General features: G+C 37.5%; 1 protein-coding gene across 1 annotated transcript in view; it reads right to left on the bottom strand.

Moving 5' to 3' along the window:
* The window catches only part of LOC128866000 (protein grainyhead-like), a 58,613-nt gene that overhangs the window by 2,754 nt on the left and 34,686 nt on the right, over positions 1-21,173 (bottom strand). The gene's annotated exons all lie outside the window — the stretch shown is intronic.

The following is a 21,173-nucleotide window of genomic DNA, read 5'->3' as shown; positions in this document are numbered from 1 at the left end:
GAGCCAATAATCGGAATCAGTTCCGCAGGAATCAAGAATTTGATCAGCGATTATGTAGGCAATCTACATAAAGAGCGATGGTCCGGTCTAGAACGCTGCAGAACTGCAAAGTGTTTTGTGACAAGTCCGAACAGAAAACTGTCAAACTTTCTACTAAAACTTAGAAGGAAAGACATTCGGTTGATGGTCGGTATCATTACAGGACACAACCCATGGGGTCAGCATATGACCACCATTGGAATCATCGAGGACCCGGTATGCCTGACAAGCTGAGAGGAGGCGGATAGCACTGAGCACTTTCTCTGTGAGTGTCTTGCCTTTGCTAGAGCACGACTACGAGTATTGGGTTCCGATGTCATGAGAATGAGTAATATTCGTTCTCTCAAACTGGAGGATATTTACAGATTTGCCAAAGAATCTGGAAAATTCTCACAGGACTAACTATCTCTATCTCTGTTTCTATTCTTTCCTATCTCTTTCTCAGATACTTTTCTCCTTCCCTCCTTGACTATCTACCCCCTTTCCAGAGCTTTAAATACAATGGGCTCTTTAGCCTGAGTGTTTTAGGAGCCACCAAATCTCCTGGTGCTCCTTGGCTCGACCTTTTCAAATTTCAATTTCAAGCTTAACTGGAAGTTGCATGCTGACGCAACCTTGTCCCAGATTTTCCTGAAGACACGGTGACGACAATATGGTGGCAACATCCGCCAACCGCTATCCCACTCTCAGTTAATTTAAAAAAATCAGACAGCCGACGGAGACTCATTACTCCTTTGCAAACTGCCCAGATATTTTTAAGAACCTTAACAGTTCCCCAAGAGAAACAAGTTGCAGACCATCTATGCACAGCACATCCGGTGGATAGTCAATGTTGTCTGCGGTTGTCAATCTTGTCTGCCCGCTCATTGCCTTGAACACCATAGAAACCCCCAATTTCGTTTTCTGTGCTAATAAGACTAAGGTAGTTTGCTGACAACAAGATAAGCTTCATAAATGAAAGCTTCAAGCAATGAAAAGAAAACTCTACTCGTGCATTTAACAATAAAATCAGGCACAAAAGAGTTTCAATAGCGCTTTGAAATACTAGACTTTTTCGCCAATGCTGCTATACTACTTCATTAACACTTAAAATATATGCAGGGAGTCCTATCTTGGGCGTACACTCACTGTCAGTCAGCTTTTGTCCATCCAAGAGAAATGTCCACTCAAAAGGTGGTAACTTCTTCCAATTTGATAAGATTTGGTATAGAAAAAAAATATCCGCTCGAGCGAGATGTCCGGCTAACAGAGGTGCCCATTAGGAGAGGTCACACTGTATTTATGTTCTACTATCATACATTTTTGAAAATCAACAGTCCAAGTCCCAGTTTTTTCTGGGAATGATGACTTATTTTAAATCCATATTGAATGGATTCTGCGCATAAATAAAGGCAACAGCGGATTTTATTATTATAATACTCGTAAGTTAATTTTAAATCAAAATTTATATTTTAAGAAATATTTAGAAAATTATAATTTAGAAAATTGGAGCCAACCAAGCAATGACAAGAGGAGAAAGCTTGAAAATATGAACGCGCGATGCCCTTTTGACCAACGATGCCGATCCCGATCCAGGGTTAAGTTAATTTTGCTAGTACTAAATTCTTTCATAACTTTATTGACTTTTGTAAAATAAAACCAAAAACAAACAAGAACCATTGCAACTCTAACAGCGCAACAATGGCGCTAAAACACGAGTCCAAAACAACAGGAATGCGAAATAAATGAGCCACCGTTGGCCACTCAAGCAATAGAATATAGTTAGTAGCTGGCGCTCATGGTGGCCAAATTCTTTTGTGTTGGCTCCATCAGTAGCTTAGAGTAAACACAAACACACAAAACAAGAAACATGAAAATAAAAAATAAAATAAATTTCACGAAACTAATAGCCACTACCTACGCACATGCAGCGCACCCAGTGCACGATCGCTTAGCCCACAGCAGCGGCAACAACAATAACTATGGCCACAAATGAAGTGCAGCAAAAAATATAATAATTACTTGCATTCGATCAGCGGGGTGTGGTAACAGAGGCCCAAGCATGGAGACTTGAAACGACAGACTGCAGACTGTTCGCAAGAACGCCACGAAAAGCTCGTAAATAACATTTGTATGCTGGTGCGCGCATGGAGTGAAGTGAACAACAACAAAAACAGCAGCAGCAGCAACAGGCATAAGAACAATAAAGGCGACAAGCACAATGTACTAGCAACAACAAAATATTTAAATAATGGCTAGAAATAATGAAAAAGTATCACTAACAATAGCAACAACAACAACAACAGCATTCCAGTACTATACGCTTAAACATGTATGCAATGCCATAGGCGACAATGAGCACTAAGGTGGCAGTGCAAATAATAACAACAACGACAACAACAACAACAATGACAATAAAAGCGCAAGAGCAACAGCCACAAGAGTTATCAGCAAAACCAACTAGCCAAAGCTGTAAGCTAGTTAAAGTGAACGCAGCAGCAGCGACAGCAAAAATTTGCATAAAACACATACCAATAACAGCAATAACAGCATCACAGCTGCAACAGAGTTGTGCACAAACAACAACAACAATACCAATGATATTGCCACGACAATAGCATGTCGCGCTTGTCGCCTTATTTATGTGCAGCGTGTTGAACGCTGACTACCAGCATCCATAGCGGACTGCATCCCCTTTTCCACCTGTCCACCCTAACAAACCGTAAGTAACCGCGCTTTCCCCGTACTACAACATAAAAACAAAAAAAATGTATATTCTTTCTAGCTTCTCGACAACGCGAAAATTGCCTGCAGTAGCAAAAAGTCATATGCAGAGACACACATGCATATGAACACCCATACAGGGGCATAGTTAATGGCATTTATGCAATATACAAAATGCAAATGTGTTTCAGAACCATTTTTAATGTTGCTATCGAAAAACAAATACAACAATAAGAACACGTATACAACAGTATTAATGGTAATTTATTCACTTGCAGCCACTTGAAAATTCTCTCTTTTTATGCACACACATTCAAAATTGAGCGGCAAGAATGTGCGCAGCGAAAAGCTGTGACGGAGCGATTAAATGCTAAATTTTATTTTCATAAAATTGTCAATATATTCTTTATGTCTGCAAAAGAATTTTTTAATTGTTCATAACAAAATGTTGTTTGTTGTATTTGTTGTATCACAAGTATTTTCTTAATGTGTGAGTAAATGCCAACGTTTTCGTAGCATACTTACAGGGGTTTGATGTTTGTAGTTTTTCAGCTTTTTGCTTCTAATTTAAGTTACATTTTTCATTCCCGTTTTTGCGTAGAGGCTTTTGCAGTAATATACACATTTTGATTTTCAAGTATATATACATACATAGACACATACATATGTACCCCCCTCCATCTAGATTTTGCTGACCTGATGCAGAAGTGTTGCAACGCAGTTGATTTAGTTTGTTTGAATGTCGTTTTATCTTGTGACTTAACTTTTACGTGTTTGTCATCTATTTGTTTGCGCATACACCACACCTGTGATCAACATAATAGTAGAGCAACGAATTAAAAAAAGGATTCGACACTTTTTCTTGTTTGACAAGGATAGTGCATTCTAAAGCAATAACCATATCATTCAAAGCTTCCACCTTCGTATAAAATTCACAAAAATTTAACTTTTCCGAAAATTCCACCAAAATTTCCAACTTTTTATTCAGAATTTTAAGATAACTTCTATTCTAATTAGGTAAATGCAGTCAATAAAAAAGTTCACGCATCAAGTGGCTTCAAATTTTCGTTGGTTTCTAACAATTTTCTTTCAATATAACGGGTGATTTTTTAGCTATTATCTTTTTAAACAGTTGGTTTAAACAGCTGACGCACGTTTCGTGTTTTGTTTCACTGTCAAACATCTTCAGTTTGGTCTATAATTTAACCACGAATCGTCTTACCAACGCTTGCAAATCATTGAATTTTATTATAAAAATGCGTTTTCTGTTAAGAAAGTTTATCGCGCGCTTCTTCCATTTTATGGTCAGTTTAATCGACCCACGGAAGCGACTATTCGAGCTATTGTGACTAAATTTAGAACCAAATTTACATTTTTGGACATCACCAACCAAACCACCAACACGCTTACGTAGAGAGCGAACTGAAGAAAATATCGCAGCTGTACGAGTATCGACCAGTGTTAATGACGACCATCAATTATCGATTTGTCGCCGTTCGCAGCAATTGGGCCTCTGTTACTCAACAACGTGGAGAATTTTGCGAAAGGATTTAGGTGTGAAGCCTTTCAAAATACAGCTGGTGCAGGAATTGAAGCCGAACGACCTACCGCAACGCAGAATTTTTGGTGAATGGGCTCCTGGAAAGTTGGCCGAGGATCCACTTTTTTATCGAAAAATTGTGTTCAGCGACGAAGCTCATTTTTGGATCAATGGGCTCGTAAATAAGCAGAATTGTCGATTTTGGAGTGAAGATCAGCCAGAAGAATTGCAAGAGCTACCAATGTATCCAGAAAAGGTCACAGTTTGGTGCGGTTTATGGGCTGGAGGTATCATTGGACCGTACTTCTTCAAAGATGCTGCGAATCGTAATGTAACTGTGAATAGTGAGCGCTACCGTAAAATGATATCCAACTTTTTTTTGCCCAAAATGCAAGAGCTTGACTTGCATGACATGTGGTTTCAGCAAGACGCGTAACAATGGACTTGTTGAGAGGCGAGTTCGGTGAACATTTTATTTCACGTTCGGGACCTGTCAATTGGTCACCCAGATCGTGCGATATAACGCCTTTAGATTATTTTTCGTGGGGCTATGTTAAAGCTCATGTCTATTCAGGAAAGCCTGCTTCAATTAACGCATTGGAAGACAACATTGCAGCATTTATATGTGAGATACCGGCCGAAACATTGGAAAGAGTATGCCAAAATTGGACTAAGCGGAATAATCTTCAAACATTAAATTATATGAACTCTACTACCGATTTAAATAAAAATTTCAAGCATTTTTCTGAATTTTACGTGTTTGTTTTGAAAAGCTTTCCCATAGCTCTTAAAAAATCAGAAGAAAAAAATAGAAGACGAACAGTGTTTAGATGGAAGAAAACTCCCGACATTGCAGAAGCAAAAAAAAATTGTCAAAAATCGATTTTTTAATGACTTTAAACGTACACTTTATTATTCTAGAATTCAGTGGGCTTTACAACTGTAAGCCGTGAAGTTTTCTACAGATGCTAGCTTAGAAACTGAAAAGTTTGAAGAAACTTTTTTTTAATGATAATTTTGTGAATTTTGTACAAAGTTTACTAATTTTGAACAAACTTTAATAAAACTTAGGTGACACTAACTTATTATATACAAGAAAACCTCCTTTGGATGGACACTTTTTTTAATTTTTTTTAGTTGGATGCTATTTTTTATATGAAAAACAAGATATTGAACAGTTAAACAAAAATATGTAGATATTTTTCCAAAAGTGCAGATTTCATTTAACGAAATAACGCAAATAAAATAAGTAAACAGTTCAGTTAATAAACTACCTAAAACTAGATAATTAGATTCATTACGTAAAAAACTTGGAAACTAATGATTGAAGTAAATTTTATATTATAATATAATTGGCGCATGCACCCTTTTTGGGTGTTTGGCCGAGCTCCTACTCCTATTTGTGGTGTGCGTCTTGGTGTTGTTCTACAAATGGGGGGACCTACAGTTTCAAGCCGACTCCGCACGGCAGATATTTTTCATTAGGAGCTTTTTAATAGAGAAAATTTACCCTTAAAACATAGTATAGGAAAAAAGGCCGCCCAATGGAGATATCTGCCTAATAGAGGTATCCGTTCGGATTCAATAAAATTTCTATTAGCTGCAATAACCTCCTCGACCCGGATCCGCAAACGATTGCTTGCCTGCAGAAAATGTTTCTTATTTATACTGACCCTTACCCTTCAGAGAATTAAGATCTGGGGAATTAGACGGTCATAAGTTCGGTGTTATGTGGTCACAGAAATTGCCAGCCATCCAATCTTGTGTCACCTTCACTTTGTGTGAAAGAGCAAAAGATATATGGGCTGTCGGCGCGTACACTATTAAGCCCCAGTTTTTCTACTGTCTCTAAAATCTTCACTCGAACTCCTTGAGTAAATAAGTGTGGTGACACGACATGTCGTTTGTTGCGCACAACACATAACACCTTAACAGTGGCTGGAAACCTCGTGTGTATGACATCAAAACATCTGTAGGATTGGAACATAAACATCTATCATTTCTGCGGTAGGCCTTTTGGTCTAGGTCAAAATTGTTTTCGTCAGAAACAAACGATAACATCTCGGGCACTTGAAGGTGTTTAATTTAATTTGGAAAGCGTGTAGATGGGTCAACTCGATGTTCTTTCCTTCTGCACCAAACGTAGGATAAAGCTCCCTCGAAATGGCTCTCATTGACTGTGAAGGGCCCTCGTCAATGATCGCTTGCACCTGTGGATTAAATTCTGCAGATCGGACAGTATCAGAACGTTACATGTGATTTTTACGTTTCGCAACAGATTCTACGTCGCCGCCTGATGCTTCCAATTCACGGCGAATTTTGAACGAATGAACGTGCGTATTTAAGAAAATTATCGATTTCTAAATCGGTGTGATTTGCACCTGTAGCAACTATAACTGCATGTTTTCATATTTCTTGAGTTAAGTTGTGAATTTGGTGCAAATGCCATACCATTTGAAATTTGATTCACTTAAGATAATAAACCAAAGAAATCTAAAAAACAAAATAAAATAATATATTTGCTTAATAAGAAATTTCATAAAAATATTCAATCGCCTTATCAACTGAGCACATTCTGTACCCACGACAAACAAGTTCGTTACTTAAGTCTTTTGTTCCAAATGCCAATTAACTATTCATTTACAAAGGCTACTCAAAAACCTTTTGGTTACATTCGTATTGTTAGTGCACCACAGATATTTGGCATGACTTATACCTGCAACGAAAGGGCAGTATGTAGAACTGAAGCAACAACAATTTAAAAAGAAAACCTAATACCGTTTGCATGGACAATGTGGATACTACATATTTCAAAAACTATTTTCAAAATACTACTAGCGCATAGTGTGAGAAAAATTGATTTTCAAACGTTGAAAAAATATAAAAACAACAACAATAGCAAATACCAAATTTAATAATATTGCTAATGGCATTTGTGATGGCTCGAGGCACACGCAAAGTTCAAGTGGTTTGACAGCAATGTGCTTACTTGCAACAAAAACAACAATACATTGTAAAAAATTTCAAATGCCAAAAAAAAAGCGAAAATGCGCGCGCCCGCTTCACGCTTTACTACAAACAAATTAAACTCTTTGCCGACGCCAGGTGTTTCAGTTTCGCCGCTCACAGCGGCAAAGGCGGTGCGGCAATTTTAATTCCACATATTGAGGTGCAGCCTAACCTAAGCAGCAGCCGTAGGCAAGCACACCCCCACCGGTTAATGAGAAAATTTCGTTTCTGTTTTTTCTTGTTTCGTAGCTTAACCAGTTAATGAGAGAAATATTTTTGGTAGCCAACACATTTTTTGTTTTTTCCTTTTTCTGTTTGTGCTGTAATGGAAGCTGCACTGTAGTGACTTTTGTTTAGCTAACCTGTGGAGTTCAATGTCCGCCAATATTTGCGCATGCTGCATCATGCAATTGTTGTTATTGCACTTCTTGATCATTTTATTGTTGCAGTGTGAACTGGTTGTCTTATGAGTAAATATTTATTAAGTAGATGAGCACTGTATATGTATGTGTATGTATGTTTCCAGCAACAACAATCGCAATGTATATGCCAGTAATGGGCTCTAACCGAAATGGCAATCAAGCAATGACGCAAAAAAGGCAAAGCAATTGGAAAACAAAAAACGACTACACACACACAGACTGAAACAAATATGATTCGATTGAATGAGAAAACAATGAAGCGAATGCACAACCATTATCGCGATGTCAATAATTGGAAATCAATGATGAAAACTAGTTAACAATCTGTGCGATGGCCACAAAAGGTAGCAAGCGGCTGGCAGCTGAAAGCTGGCAATGAGGCATATACACCTTCACACTCACAGATATCAGCTTGTCCTGCTGCTCTTTGCTAGATGGGCAGATAAGAAAACAATCACACAACGTCTTAGAAAAATGCTTTCAGCTCAAACAAAAACAACAGCAGCAAAAGTAAAGCAGCAATCAGCCGATTGCAGCGACTTTTCTCGCGCTTCTTCGCTATCAAACCATGCACTCCTAAGTACTTACTTACAACTAATCAGATGTTTTTCCCAACCATGCGCTAGCTTCAATCTATTGAATTCAATTGGCTTGTCAGTCGGGTTGATGCGCGACGTCATTGTCTGGTTGGACAAGTCAATGGCTACCAACTTAGTAATGTATATGTATGTGTATGTATACGTGTATGTATGTACAACTGCCTCACCAGCCGCTAGCGATTGACAGGTTGATTGTTTGTTTGGCTGCTACTTGCCTGGTTTGGTGAGATGGATTACTCGTCGCTTGATTGTTATCTTTAGTCTGTCTGTTCAAATTGCTCAAATTGGTGTAGGTTATGATTTGTTTTGGAGCGTCATAGTTGAAGCAAAAAGTTGTTGTGGCAACTTTGTGGCAAAAAGTGGAAATGTCTATTGTCATTCTTTGTTCAAAAACCGGATTAGTAAGCGTACTAGAATGGCTGATGGAGCTAAAAGAATATAAGCAGAGGTGACAACAGACAGATTGGCATTACTTTATATGATGATGCTTTCTTCTCACTCAGAGCTAATTTTTTAAAGGGCCTAAGTGCCTTATTATTCTTTAGCAATAGTCGGCATTCTTTGCTACGGTTAAAATTGTTTGCTGTGGAATAGCTTAATGTTGCTTTTGCATTTAAAACTTAGCCTCAATCGAAATGGAAAGAACACAGCTATATTTTACCTGAAAAAATGTGCGAAATTATTAAAACTTGATATTTTATGTTCCTATCCTTAATAGTAACGCGCCGTAGCCGAATGGGTTGGTGCGTGATTACCATTCGAAATTCACAGAGAGAACGTTGGTTCGAATCTCGGTGAAAGCAAAATTAATAAAAACATTTTTCTAATAGCGGTCGCCCCTCGGCAGGCAATGTTTCTGCCATGAAAAAGTTCCTCATAAAAATATCTGCCGTTCGGAGTCGGCTTGAAACTGTAGGTCCCTCCATTTGTGGAACAACATCAAGACGCACACCACAAATAGGAGGAGGAGCTCGGCCAAACACCCAAAAAGGGTGTACGCGCCAATTATATATATATATATATATATATATATGATCGGATACAAATATTTTTATAGCTGCTTTCTACTTCACATCACTAAAAAAAAATAAGTTTTTAATGGAAAATATTTTGCAATTTATTTTATTTATTTAAAAATAAAAAAAGGTATAATATTGTAAGAATAATGTAACTGAATAGCTTCAGCGCGAAATTATCCAACGTAGGAAAATATTTCATTTGCAGTCCTAGAGTTGATAGCAAATAAAATTAAGATAAGATTTTTCTTTATAACCATTTGCAAGTATTGTGAATTTCTACTGAAAGGAAAGAAAAATACGACATTTCGAAATATCTTGATCCATAGTGGTTCTCCCGGTTCTCCTGCATTTTGTGCCAATTACCGCGGTATTAGTCTTCTAAATATCGCCTATAAAGTTCTAGCGAGCGTATTATGTGAAAGGCTGAAGCCCAGAAGCCCAGAAGCTTGGACGATGACAACATCCGATGAAGCAACGCTTGGAGTGTTTGAGAGAAAGATTCTGTGCAGCGCATAAAGATCCAGCGGCTACGTTGGCTAGGTCATGTCGTCCGAATGGATACAAACGCTCCGGCTTTGAAAGTATTCGATTCGGTACCTGCTGGTGGTAGCAGAGGAAGAGGAAGGCCTCCTCTGCGTTGGAAAGATCAAGTGGAGAAGGACTTGGCTTCAATTATCGCCGGTTAGCACGAGAAAGAAACGACTGGCGCGCTTTGTTAAACTCGGCCAAAATCACGTAAGCGGTTATCGCGCCAATTAAGAAGAAGAAGAAGAGGTTCTCCCAGTACTTCTATTTTCTAATTTTTTTCACCTAACTGCTACATGTTATGAATATGAGCCGAGTTGGTCCGGAAATATTTAAGAATTTCAGAAACATTTTGACGGCAGCGTTATTTGGAGAGTAATATCTTCAGGCTATGTATATGTAGACTATAACCGCAGAATATGCAGAAATTTTTTTTAACTTTCACCGAAAGCCCCAGCGTTCGTTTTTTTCTTTTTATATTCCGTAGCACCCCCACCAACGTGCAATCATTGTGCTTATTTTCTTGGTAATAAGTACAGTTTTATTACATAAAAGTTGGTGCTCGCGGCATCGCTTATGTATAAAATTAAATTCTAATACTTTATGAATTTAATGCTTATAAAACAGTTAACAATAGCAACTTTTGCAAGGCAAAAGCAAACAATTTCTGTTTTTAGCTACCATTTTTTTTTATTTTACTGTACACACTTTATATTATAAGGAATTTCTAATATTATTTAAATTAAAAACTAAGTGGTGACTCCACTAAAAAAGTACTTTCATTAAAATGTGCTCAATCATAATTTGCGCGATACCCACATCCTAATACTTATGTAACTCATCTGTACTATTAGCACCTTAAGATTAAGGTGGCAATGTCATGCACACATAATTTCGATTAAAGCTTTATTCTTTATTTGGATCACATTTTGTTTGATACCCATTTCGTACCTTTGATTACATTTTTTTAAGAATTACATTTTTCTTTAATTATATGGCAACGTCTTTTAAACATATCATTGGATTAAAGCTATCTTTACATTGATATATAAATATCTTTTTTTTCGAAGTAATATATTTTTGTAATCAATTACTAAATTTCCAGAAACAATAGGTGGCAACATCGGCCAAAAAAATATTATTTTATCAATGAATATTTATAACCGATATCCATATCTTAGTATTCGAATGGAAAGGCTCATGAATTTCTATTTCTGCAATAAAAAATAGGTGGCAACACCGGTTAAAAAATATTATTTTATTAATGCATATTTACAACCGATATCTATATATTAGTATTCATGGAAAGGCTCATAAATTTCAATTTCTGCAATAAAAAATAGGTGGCAACACCGGCCAAAAAATATTACTTTATTAATGCATGTTTTTACCCGATATCTATATCTTAGTCTTCGAATGAATATACATATATATATTTCTGCAATAAAATGTTTTCTGAATTAGATGGCAACGTCTTTTAAAAATATTGGATTAAAGCTACCTTTGCATTGATACGCAAATATATATATATGTATTTTTTCGAAGTAATATGTTTTTGTTATCAATTCTTTAATTTCCAGAAAAATAAGCTGGCAACACCGGCTAAAAAATATTGTTTTATTAAAGCATGTGTTTAACCGATATCCATATCTTAGTATTCAAATGGAAAGACTCATAAATTTATATTACTGCAATAAAAATAGGTGGCAACACCGGCCAAAAAAATATTATTTTATTCAAGCTTGTTCAACAACTTTCTCCCTATTTCCATATTTTTGTATTCAAAGTTTTCATTTCTTTTCTCTGAAAACCATGTGGCAACACCAGCTAAACCTTTTTTCTTTTTGCTTGTTTAAACCCCTTAGTTTGTCAGCTATGATGTAATATTTAAGTAGAATTTGTGATAAGTCGCTATTTTGGCATAAAATTCAGGTGGCAACACTATCAAACAATTCGCTTAATGCTTCGAATAGATTTTTTTTTTAAATATTTGGTTTGATCATCATCATTCATAGCATTACAGCTCGTTGTGAGCCTTAGCTTCCTCCACAATTCTTCTCCATGCATCTCGGTCTATAATCAGACAGCGATAGTCCACGGCCGTCCTCTTCGCTTTGCATCAAGCATGCGCGCGTGTAGAACTTTGCGAGGTATTTTTTCCTCTTGCATTCTGCAAACGAGCCCTAGCCATCGGAGTGCAGTTGTGTGATGTTATAACTACTGCGCTAAAGGTTTCTAGAAATTTCAAGATATCTGATATTTTAGATCCAGCGCTCTGGAAGGTAGGTAATCCATATAATCAACCTGACATGGAAGTTTGGCCACAAATGTGGATCATAGGAGTGGTACTAATTAGAAGCGTATCTGTTTTTGTCAGACAGCCAGTCAGCTCTATGTTCACTGCAGTCTCACACAATAACATCTAAACGCGTTGAGGAATGCTTCACTATCCTCAATACCATCGGAATAAGAAACCCCGTATTGCTGAGCTGGGTGTCAGGACATGAAGGCCATGACGATAACGTGCAGGTGGACTGCCTAGCGAAATTAGGACGAAATTTATATGGACCAGAACCCGTCAGCGAGCTTACCAAAGCCCACATAAAGGAAATTGTCAGCACGAAATTCATACAACACTGGATGAAAAGTCCTAGACAGAGGCAGGCAAAACAATTGATTCCTATAGAGGAGCGTCAAATAGGCGCTTAAGTCCAGACAGAGAGGGGCTTACGAGGTCCCAAGTGTTACTATACATGGCATTGTAGTCTTCGTTATCATTTCGGCAAACTAAGATTAGTAGAATCAAGCCTTTTTTCATTTTTGCAAGCCGGACGATTGAGAGACGGAGCACAATTTGCAGCTCTCGCCAGAGTTAGACTTGCCCAACTAGTTGATGTGACTCTGGATCCATTGGTAATATGGAGCAAAAGGCTCGTGGAAGTACTAAAATTCGTTAGAAGCTTTCAAGTACAATAAACCACAGTACAATTGCAGTACACTATGTTCCAATAAAACTAAAACTAATGGTACCACAACCCAGGGATTCTTTTTCACCAGCCAACATAAGGTCCATTGCTTCAAACCTCGGATTGAGCCGACAGTTTTCGGTTTAACAGTTCATATATCACACAAGTACAGTCGACTTTAGCGTATGAGTGTGCCCCATTCAAACCCCCGATTCAAAAGACCTAGTGTGAATGGATTTAACTTCGCTCGAAGTAGGAAAGCTGGGAGAAGATATAATGAAGCCTGTTGAAGAGGTTCTAAATGCGTTTAGAAATAGGGCGAATGTGAAACTCTGATTTTAGAATACTCATATTTTATTTAACGCACACATTTTTATTTTATTTTTTAGCATTCGATAGGAGATCTAGATGAGTATTTTCTTTGTAATTTACCCACTTTGTTCTTTTCCACAACCAAGCAGATTAAAGTTTTTTAGGTCAATAGCACTTTATTCTCAATCCACTTCACACTTAAACTTTTGCTGTAGAGAGGAAATAGAGGCAACATTTATTAAAGCAACAAATATTAATCAAAAAGATGCTTTGCATTGCAAATTGATTTCTTCCAAAAAGCATGCTCCAATTTCTAAATGCCCGTAGCTGCCAAAAAAAAAAAGAGCAGAGCTCTGCCAATGACTGGTGGAGAGTGAAGTGGCTCTATCGCTGAACGATTGCTCGATTAACTCGAGTGGCAAGTTTTATTGGTTCTCCAAATTGCTTGCCTGGTCAACCAGTGGCCTCTAATGTGTATCGTACACCACCAACAGCACAACCAGTTCCAAGTCGAAACTGACCTCACCCACTTACCGGAGTATATGCACACAGAAATATTTGTACATATAAGTACATAAGCATGAGAACGATTTGTTGGCCGTAGGTATCGCAAACAAACAAGTTTCATGCCACAATAACTTCGACATAAGCAGCACAGCAATTCAAGCCAAAAGTCCAATCAGCCAGACCGGCCGACCAACAATAGCGAACCGCCACCAGCTACCAGCTACCAGTTCACCTTTTGATTACCTACTTGTTATTGCTGCTGCGGCTGGTGTTGGCACTGAACTTTCCCATAGCCTGCCTGTTTGTGTATTTGAACTGTCCGCACATATATGTGTACCTAGTACACATTACCCGTTCCTTGTCAGGCCAGTCCGAGACAGCAAAGCAAACAGGCTGACTTAAGGCAGCAAGCCCAAGAAGCGGTCAGACAGTGCCAGCGCCAGCACCAGCGTTAAAGACGTCATCATTATCACGACCGCATTGGGTCAAGGATTGCCTTGCCGGTACCAGTTTTCGCACGCTCGTTCGCTCGCAGTTGAGCTCCTCACTCACTCTCTCGTCCTGCTGGAACGAACAAAAAAAACATGTTTTGTCACAACGCTCAGGGAAGCGCTGCATCGTCACTGCTGCTGCTGTTGTTGACGATTTTCTTGTTTTGCGTAACCATTAACCAGAATTTTAAATCAAAACAAATGTGGCTATTCTTGTTTTATCAGCAACAAACGTAAATAGATTAACAGCACGATGGCGGGGGTGGCCAATGAACCACCAGCCAACCGACCAACGGACCGGTCGTTCGATTGGAGTTATTCAAGCGACGTCACTTTGCGCAGCGATATTATGCCGCCGCAGCAGCAGGTCGCTTCCATTCACCGTTTGACACTTTGTTCGTTGGCGTCGCTGTGAAGGAGTTAAACTAGTTGGACTGGCACGTGTGGCCCAGTCTGAGAATACACATCTACTGATGGCATTTGTTTATCGTGTACAAATACGAGTGGGTAAGTGTGTATGTGTGTTTCATTTGAGTTTTTATGTTCTGCTGTTTGACACATGTGGCCCAGAAACCTGTTTAAATTACCTTCGCAAGAGATCCTGATTTCATAAGCCGACCCTGTGGCGATATGGGACGGTGCAGTAAACGCAAATGAGTAATGTGCATACAACGTGTTTCATATTCTCCAATGCATGCCATATTTTATTTGTTTGTTATTTGATGCGAAGAATACCCGTTTCCAAAGGCACAGTTTCTTGTTGCGCACAAAGCAGATTTTGGGGTGTGTCCTGCAGGAATCACGGGACTTATAGGAAGTCGAAAAAATGCTCAACCAGTTTGTTTACATTTTTATTTTTGTTTTTATTTATTTTATTTATTTTTTTTGATGATTAGGTAAACAAATAGAGGGGCACATAGCGGTCAAAAAAGGTTGTTTTTGTTGTTGTGATGACAACATAAACACTCTCCATAAATATTTGGGGAATAATGGTGAAATGTTGGCCTTGGTCGAATATAGATTCGCCTCCTTTCTTTAACGGAGAATCAATTATATTAATTAACTATCGTGGGTGCAAAGAAATGCCGATGGACAATATTTTGAAAAAGAATAAATTTTCGATTTATTTTTACTTTTCTATCTTAAAACTGAAGAGGCTACTGGGAAGTCAATCGCGGTAGCCCAGAATCCCGCAATGTTTTATGTCTCCATAATCGCGGGTTTATTTGGTAACAATCCTGGTACTTCGGGATACATAATTTCTTACGAAGCATATACTAAGTTTGGTTAGTATAAATAACCTACTTAGACAAAGAATCAAATTCGTTCATTCTGATGCCGTACAGAGGAAAATCAGAGAAGGAAAAGCAAAACAAACACTAAAAAGGGGGGAAGAAAGAAGAAGAAGGATGACTAATTACGTAAACCACTTCCATCTGCTGATGAAATTCACCAGGTGCGTAATGTTTAAACCTGCTATATCCGCAGGTGTAGCGAAAAACTTAGAGCCCAGATATCTAAACCTTAGCCAGATGAGAGCAGAGCAGCTGAGATAAAGGTAATTTCACCTCATCCTCCAAACAATTTCTGGGACTTGAGGCAATCTCAAGTCTTACCGTATGGACACCTAACGGGCAATGCCGGGTAAGGGCACCCACCAAATTTGAGAACTGCAGCTTTATTATCCTGCAGCGCCCCCATCTATACGTGACCAGAAGAATCTTGCGACTTTGCACGTCTGCGCACTCACTGAGTGTGAGTAGAAGCAGACCACAGGTTCGCAATGGAACCCCAAACCTCTCATATTGCCGTTAAACCGTCTTCAGGGTTTCCTAGCACATTAGCCCAGCAGTTTCCCGCCATGCCACTGTGACTAGTATCAAAATATTCGGATGCTGTCGAGATAGAAGTCAGGCATTCCCCAACTAATTTCGAGCGTCGGGGTCGATATTTCCCTCCCTTACAGTAATTGCAAAAGAAAGCAACCAATCTACTGCTTCTTTAGATGCAGCTACCTCCAAAAACGAAGCATACAAAATGGGGGCAAAAGAAACTATTCTGCATCAAAAAAGCAAAATTAAAAAAATACTTTTCGTTTACCTGAATTTCGTGACAGAAATCAGATGGGCTTCTTGTTTTGAATGTGCAACTTCGAAAGTAACTGTAACTGCACGAAAGTTAACATACTCGGAGCACGAAAACACTGCGTTGTTTATACTTCAGCGAAATGACAGATACTGATAAACAAAGCCTAGGGATGAGGCTTTGTCATGAATATACATTCAGTATTGCCAACGCGATAAAGTGATAAATAGCGCCATCTGTGTGTCACCTTTAAAACTAATTCAACCTCCTTTAACTCCGTTTGGAGCGTAGATGTTCAGGTATGATAACACAGGTTTTGTCTCCCAGAAAACGAGATCAGAACTCTTCCTTCGTTTGGTGACATTTTTTAGTAGCTCGCAACAAACAACCCACATTTGAAATCCCACTAAAAATTTGTAAAACCTAACCAGAATAAAAAAGGAGCTGATCAGCGTAATTCTATCCCTTGCGAGTAACGAAAAATAATGTTTTATTTTGAAAGTCAGATGACTGCAGTGGACAGCTTTAAATTTTTACCGTTTGCAAAATCGGAGGACCTCCAATGGTAATGAGAGCTACCGGCTTTGAATTACCACAATCTCGAAAAACTATAAATAAATCATACTAATGAAATAGTTTTCACTTTAAATAAAAAAGGTATATTTAAAATCCAAATATTTATTATTTATTTTATGGTAGGAGAGCTTCTCCAACAAGTTTAATATAGTTTTCGAAAGTTACAAATCGAAAACGTACGTCTCTAGTAGCTACCCTTGTGTGTTCTTTATAGATTCCAGAACTGCAATATGTTTATGTTAGCGTCTTCTGTACACGTACAACGGTTGCTATCGGCCGCTGGTGCCGAGGTATTTATAAAAATTGTACCTACAATTCGATATGATTTATATTAGCAGTAAGTATTTATTAGTAAACCAAAAAAAAAACATATTTTGGCCTAGAATTTTACCAACAACTAATGCTAGAGTTAAGATATTCTTAAAAATTGTATTTGCAATCTGACTTGATGCGGATTCAAAACATCAAAGTTTTTTTTAATTTTTGTTTTGTTGTTTTTAGAAACAAATATGATTTATTTGCCTCAAAATTTACTAGGTATGTGGCGCTGGAGCCGAAATATTTTTAATATTACTAAAAATACCCTATTTTACAATATTGACTCCGAGAATTTTCTAATGTTGGCATCATTGGCGTCTTTTCTTGAAATGTAGAATGTAAATATAGAACGTAAATGTAGGCTTCCTGAATATGTAGACAAAACCCTATTTGATTTTCAAAGATTCGAATACGTGGACGAGAACTCTGTATCACTGGCCAAACTTATTCGTTAGAAAAACACTAAGCTTCCTCATGTCCTATTTTATATCGATTTATAAAGATCGGCACAGCTCTCATTCGTAGCTGTTCCGTAGAGGACGATCCAAAGTCAACACTAATAGTCAACACTGATAAGTGAAGATTGATATGTAAAGATTCAATTTTGAATTGCCCTAACTGTTTATTAATTAGTACTACAAAATCTCTTGATACCGTAAACGGTCTCGTTCTCTCTCTTCTTCATTTGTCTTTCCTTCTTCACCTCTTCTTTTTCTCTTTGTTTTCCATTTATCAAAGAATAAAAACGTATTGCTTTTTGTTACCCAACTTCAAAACAATTCGCATATTTTAAGCTATTAATATCTCAAAGCAAAGAGTTGCTTGCCAGAACATCCGTAAAAGCCTTAAAATATCGGTCTGATTATGACTTTATTGCCATACAAGAACTGTTAATATCCTGATAATCAGGCGTAATATCCATCCTGGTATACAGGTGATTCTAAAATGAACGAGGGGTGGATTTTGGTGCATATACGAGGGAATAGTCCAAGGCTTTTATACTACTTTATACTACTCTCTATGTACTCTGATGGGCATACGACCTACTGCACTTCAACGTATAACTCAATTCACACAATATTGCATATTCACATCCAAACTAGCGAAGAAATGTTATGACAACATCCGAAGTCTGGGAAAGAAATGCACTAATAAATTAAGGAAGTAAACAAGCGCGTCGATGAGCTGAAAAGGGCAGTTGGTGTTTCCTCCAGCCTAGGCTATTTTGTGGCCTTAAAATAACTTATAGTCAATCACAGATTAACTATACGGTCGTATTTAATAGAGTTCGCAACTGCACCGAATGAATCCGTCCACTTATAGGGAATGTCCACAAGAACTATGAAACGTCGAAAAAATTTGGAATTATTGTCCGGCGCTGGTCGGTACTTCATTTAAATTCCTTATGAAATTTATAATTCCTTTAAGAATCGGGACACACGAACCTTAATATAATAAATGAAGGTGACTTGGATATTAAAGATTAGAAATGCAACTACCAAGGCCCTTTTATACTTCATTTCGAATATGAAGGTGTCTTTGCCAGTGACTCATTTAGTGCTAAATGAACTAAAGAAAGTTGTTGATTTTTCCAGCAAAGAAGAAGAGTATTCTTCTTTCGTGTTCGGTATTCCTTTGTTGACATTGTCCAATCCAACTTGCATTCACTTTTTATTAAAGCACATTTTCATGCATTTCTGGAGCCTGTCTTTCCAATTCTGATCAACGCATTTGCATTGCTTTACTGTTTCCTTTTAGTTGAACCCTTCATTATTGGAATTTTTATTCATTTTACTTTGGCTCCCCACTCACGTATACCACTCGCTTATACTAACATACATATACCAAAGTACAATGTGTGTATGTATATACATAATTTGTGTCGTTTTGATTAAGGTTTCGTAAACTTAATTTTAGGTCACTTTGCTTGATGTTGTTGGTATTCTTCTTTTATCTCTGCAGGTATTTTATTACGTAGAGCAAGCAGAGGATCGACAATCGACAATCGCTGTGTGCAATAACGGCGGCAGCAGCCAAAGTGGCATCACACAGTTCACAATATGGGCATACATATGTATGTGTGTAGGTATGTGCGGATGGACATCATGACTGGGGCATCACATTAACGCAACTCAACAAATGTAAATCGCTTTTCGAAAATGTTGCCTTCTGGCCTTCGAACTGGGGTCTTTGTTCCTGTGCGCACGCATACATTCTCGCATGCACATACTCGTACGTACATCTGTGTTCACAATAATAGCAGCACGAATTATTATAAAGTTTTGACTATTCATTTATGTAATTTATACCAATAGTATATTATTATATAGCTTTTAAAAAAAAATGCTGTACATATATTTTTCAAATATTCTATATTTGTATATTTTATAAAAACCATACCACAAGAAATCTCATATAACTTAAAATTTAGAGCTTTGTACAAATTTTAAAAACATTCAACAAATTTTCATTAAAATTTGGAGCTTTCTAGTCAGAGTTTTAAAAAAAATTCGAGAATGTCACTTTACCCTATGATCAAAAAGTACCGGGAATGTTTATTTAAAAGAATCGCGCACGTGGGAACCGGTCCATATTTTTTTCTTATGTTGGTAGGACTGTGAAACACACATCTGTCACTATTTATCCATTTTGAAGCGTTTAAGAGATGCTGTACGACGCAAACGCCCGGAAATGTGGGCAAACAATTATTGGATTTTGCATGATGATAACGCGCCATCGCACCGAGCCCAAATTGTGCTGGATTATTTGACCAAACACCAAGTCAATAGCATCGTGCAAGCATTGTATTCACCTGAAGTGGGCCCGTGTGACTTCTTTTTGATTCCCAAATTGAAGTTACCACTTCGTGGAAGGAGATTTCAGTCGATGGAGGAGAGCAAACAGAATGCGACGAAAGAGAGGTCATCCCTTAGTCGGCCTACCAGGGGTGCATGGACGGCTGGGTTAAACGTTGGCACATGTGTGTTGCTTCAGACAGATCATATTTTGGAGGAGAAAAAATAAATTTGCCTGAAATTTAACTCTGTTTTGTTTTATTTAAACATTCCCGGTACTTTCTGATCATAGGGTATATCCCGTTCAATTTAAGTATATGCTGTGCAAGTTTAAAATGTCTCAAAACTCATCCTGATTTTTTATTATCATTTTCTTCCATATAACAACTCCTCGACATTTTTATGATATGGATAAAATGCACACACAAAAAAATTGTCAAAAATCAACGCGTTCTAAAAATGTTGATTAAAAGTTTGAAATTTTGATGAATATTTGTTGAATTTTTTTAATTTTTTTTACATTTTGTGCAAAGTTAGTTTGAAATTTTCAGTTGTATGGACTTTTTGTAGTGTGAACTATAATTTTATAAAAAAAAATTCATTCATTAAATTCATTAAAAAATAAGTAGCCAAATTGTAATATATTGCGCTGCTATTATTGTGAACACGGGTGTACACATCTACATAAATATAAATACTATAAGCACATACATACACATATCTGTATGTTTTGGACGTTTTAGGCATTTTGAAAATTCATCCTTTTCCACTTTGCAATACTTTGCTTGAGGGTCAAAAAAGTGCCGATTTCCACAGTCACTTTTTATAGCTAACGATGACTGCTGAGATTTTTGTTGTTGTTTTTATTATTGCTTAAGATTTTTATTTATTTTTATATTTATTGTCCGTGTTTTTGTTGTTGCAGTTTCTCGCTTTTTCATAGCCTTATTGTTACCCGCTTATAATAGCATGGAGCGAATCACGTAACTAAGATAATGGCATCCATAAATATTTTGTGAATTTTGTTTTGCTCAGCCGTCACAAACCTCTTGCGGCCTCTGCATTTAACCCTCTCCAACCGCACAACAACTGAACACTCACTCGCTTGTTCATTTAGCCACACGAGTACAATACATACATGCCATAACTACGTGCATACACACATACAAGTACAGCATTTTGACTGGTAAAATGACAACCAGCGAACACTTTTTTCTTTGTTTCCCTCTTATTTTCTTTTTTATGCTTTTAAAGTTTTAAAGTCTTT

Source organism: Anastrepha ludens, chromosome 6, assembly GCF_028408465.1.
Source record: "Anastrepha ludens isolate Willacy chromosome 6, idAnaLude1.1, whole genome shotgun sequence".
NCBI lineage: Eukaryota > Metazoa > Arthropoda > Insecta > Diptera > Tephritidae > Anastrepha > Anastrepha ludens.
The sequence above is the reverse complement of the archived record's forward strand: the minus strand, read 5'-3'. Positions and strand labels throughout refer to the sequence as shown.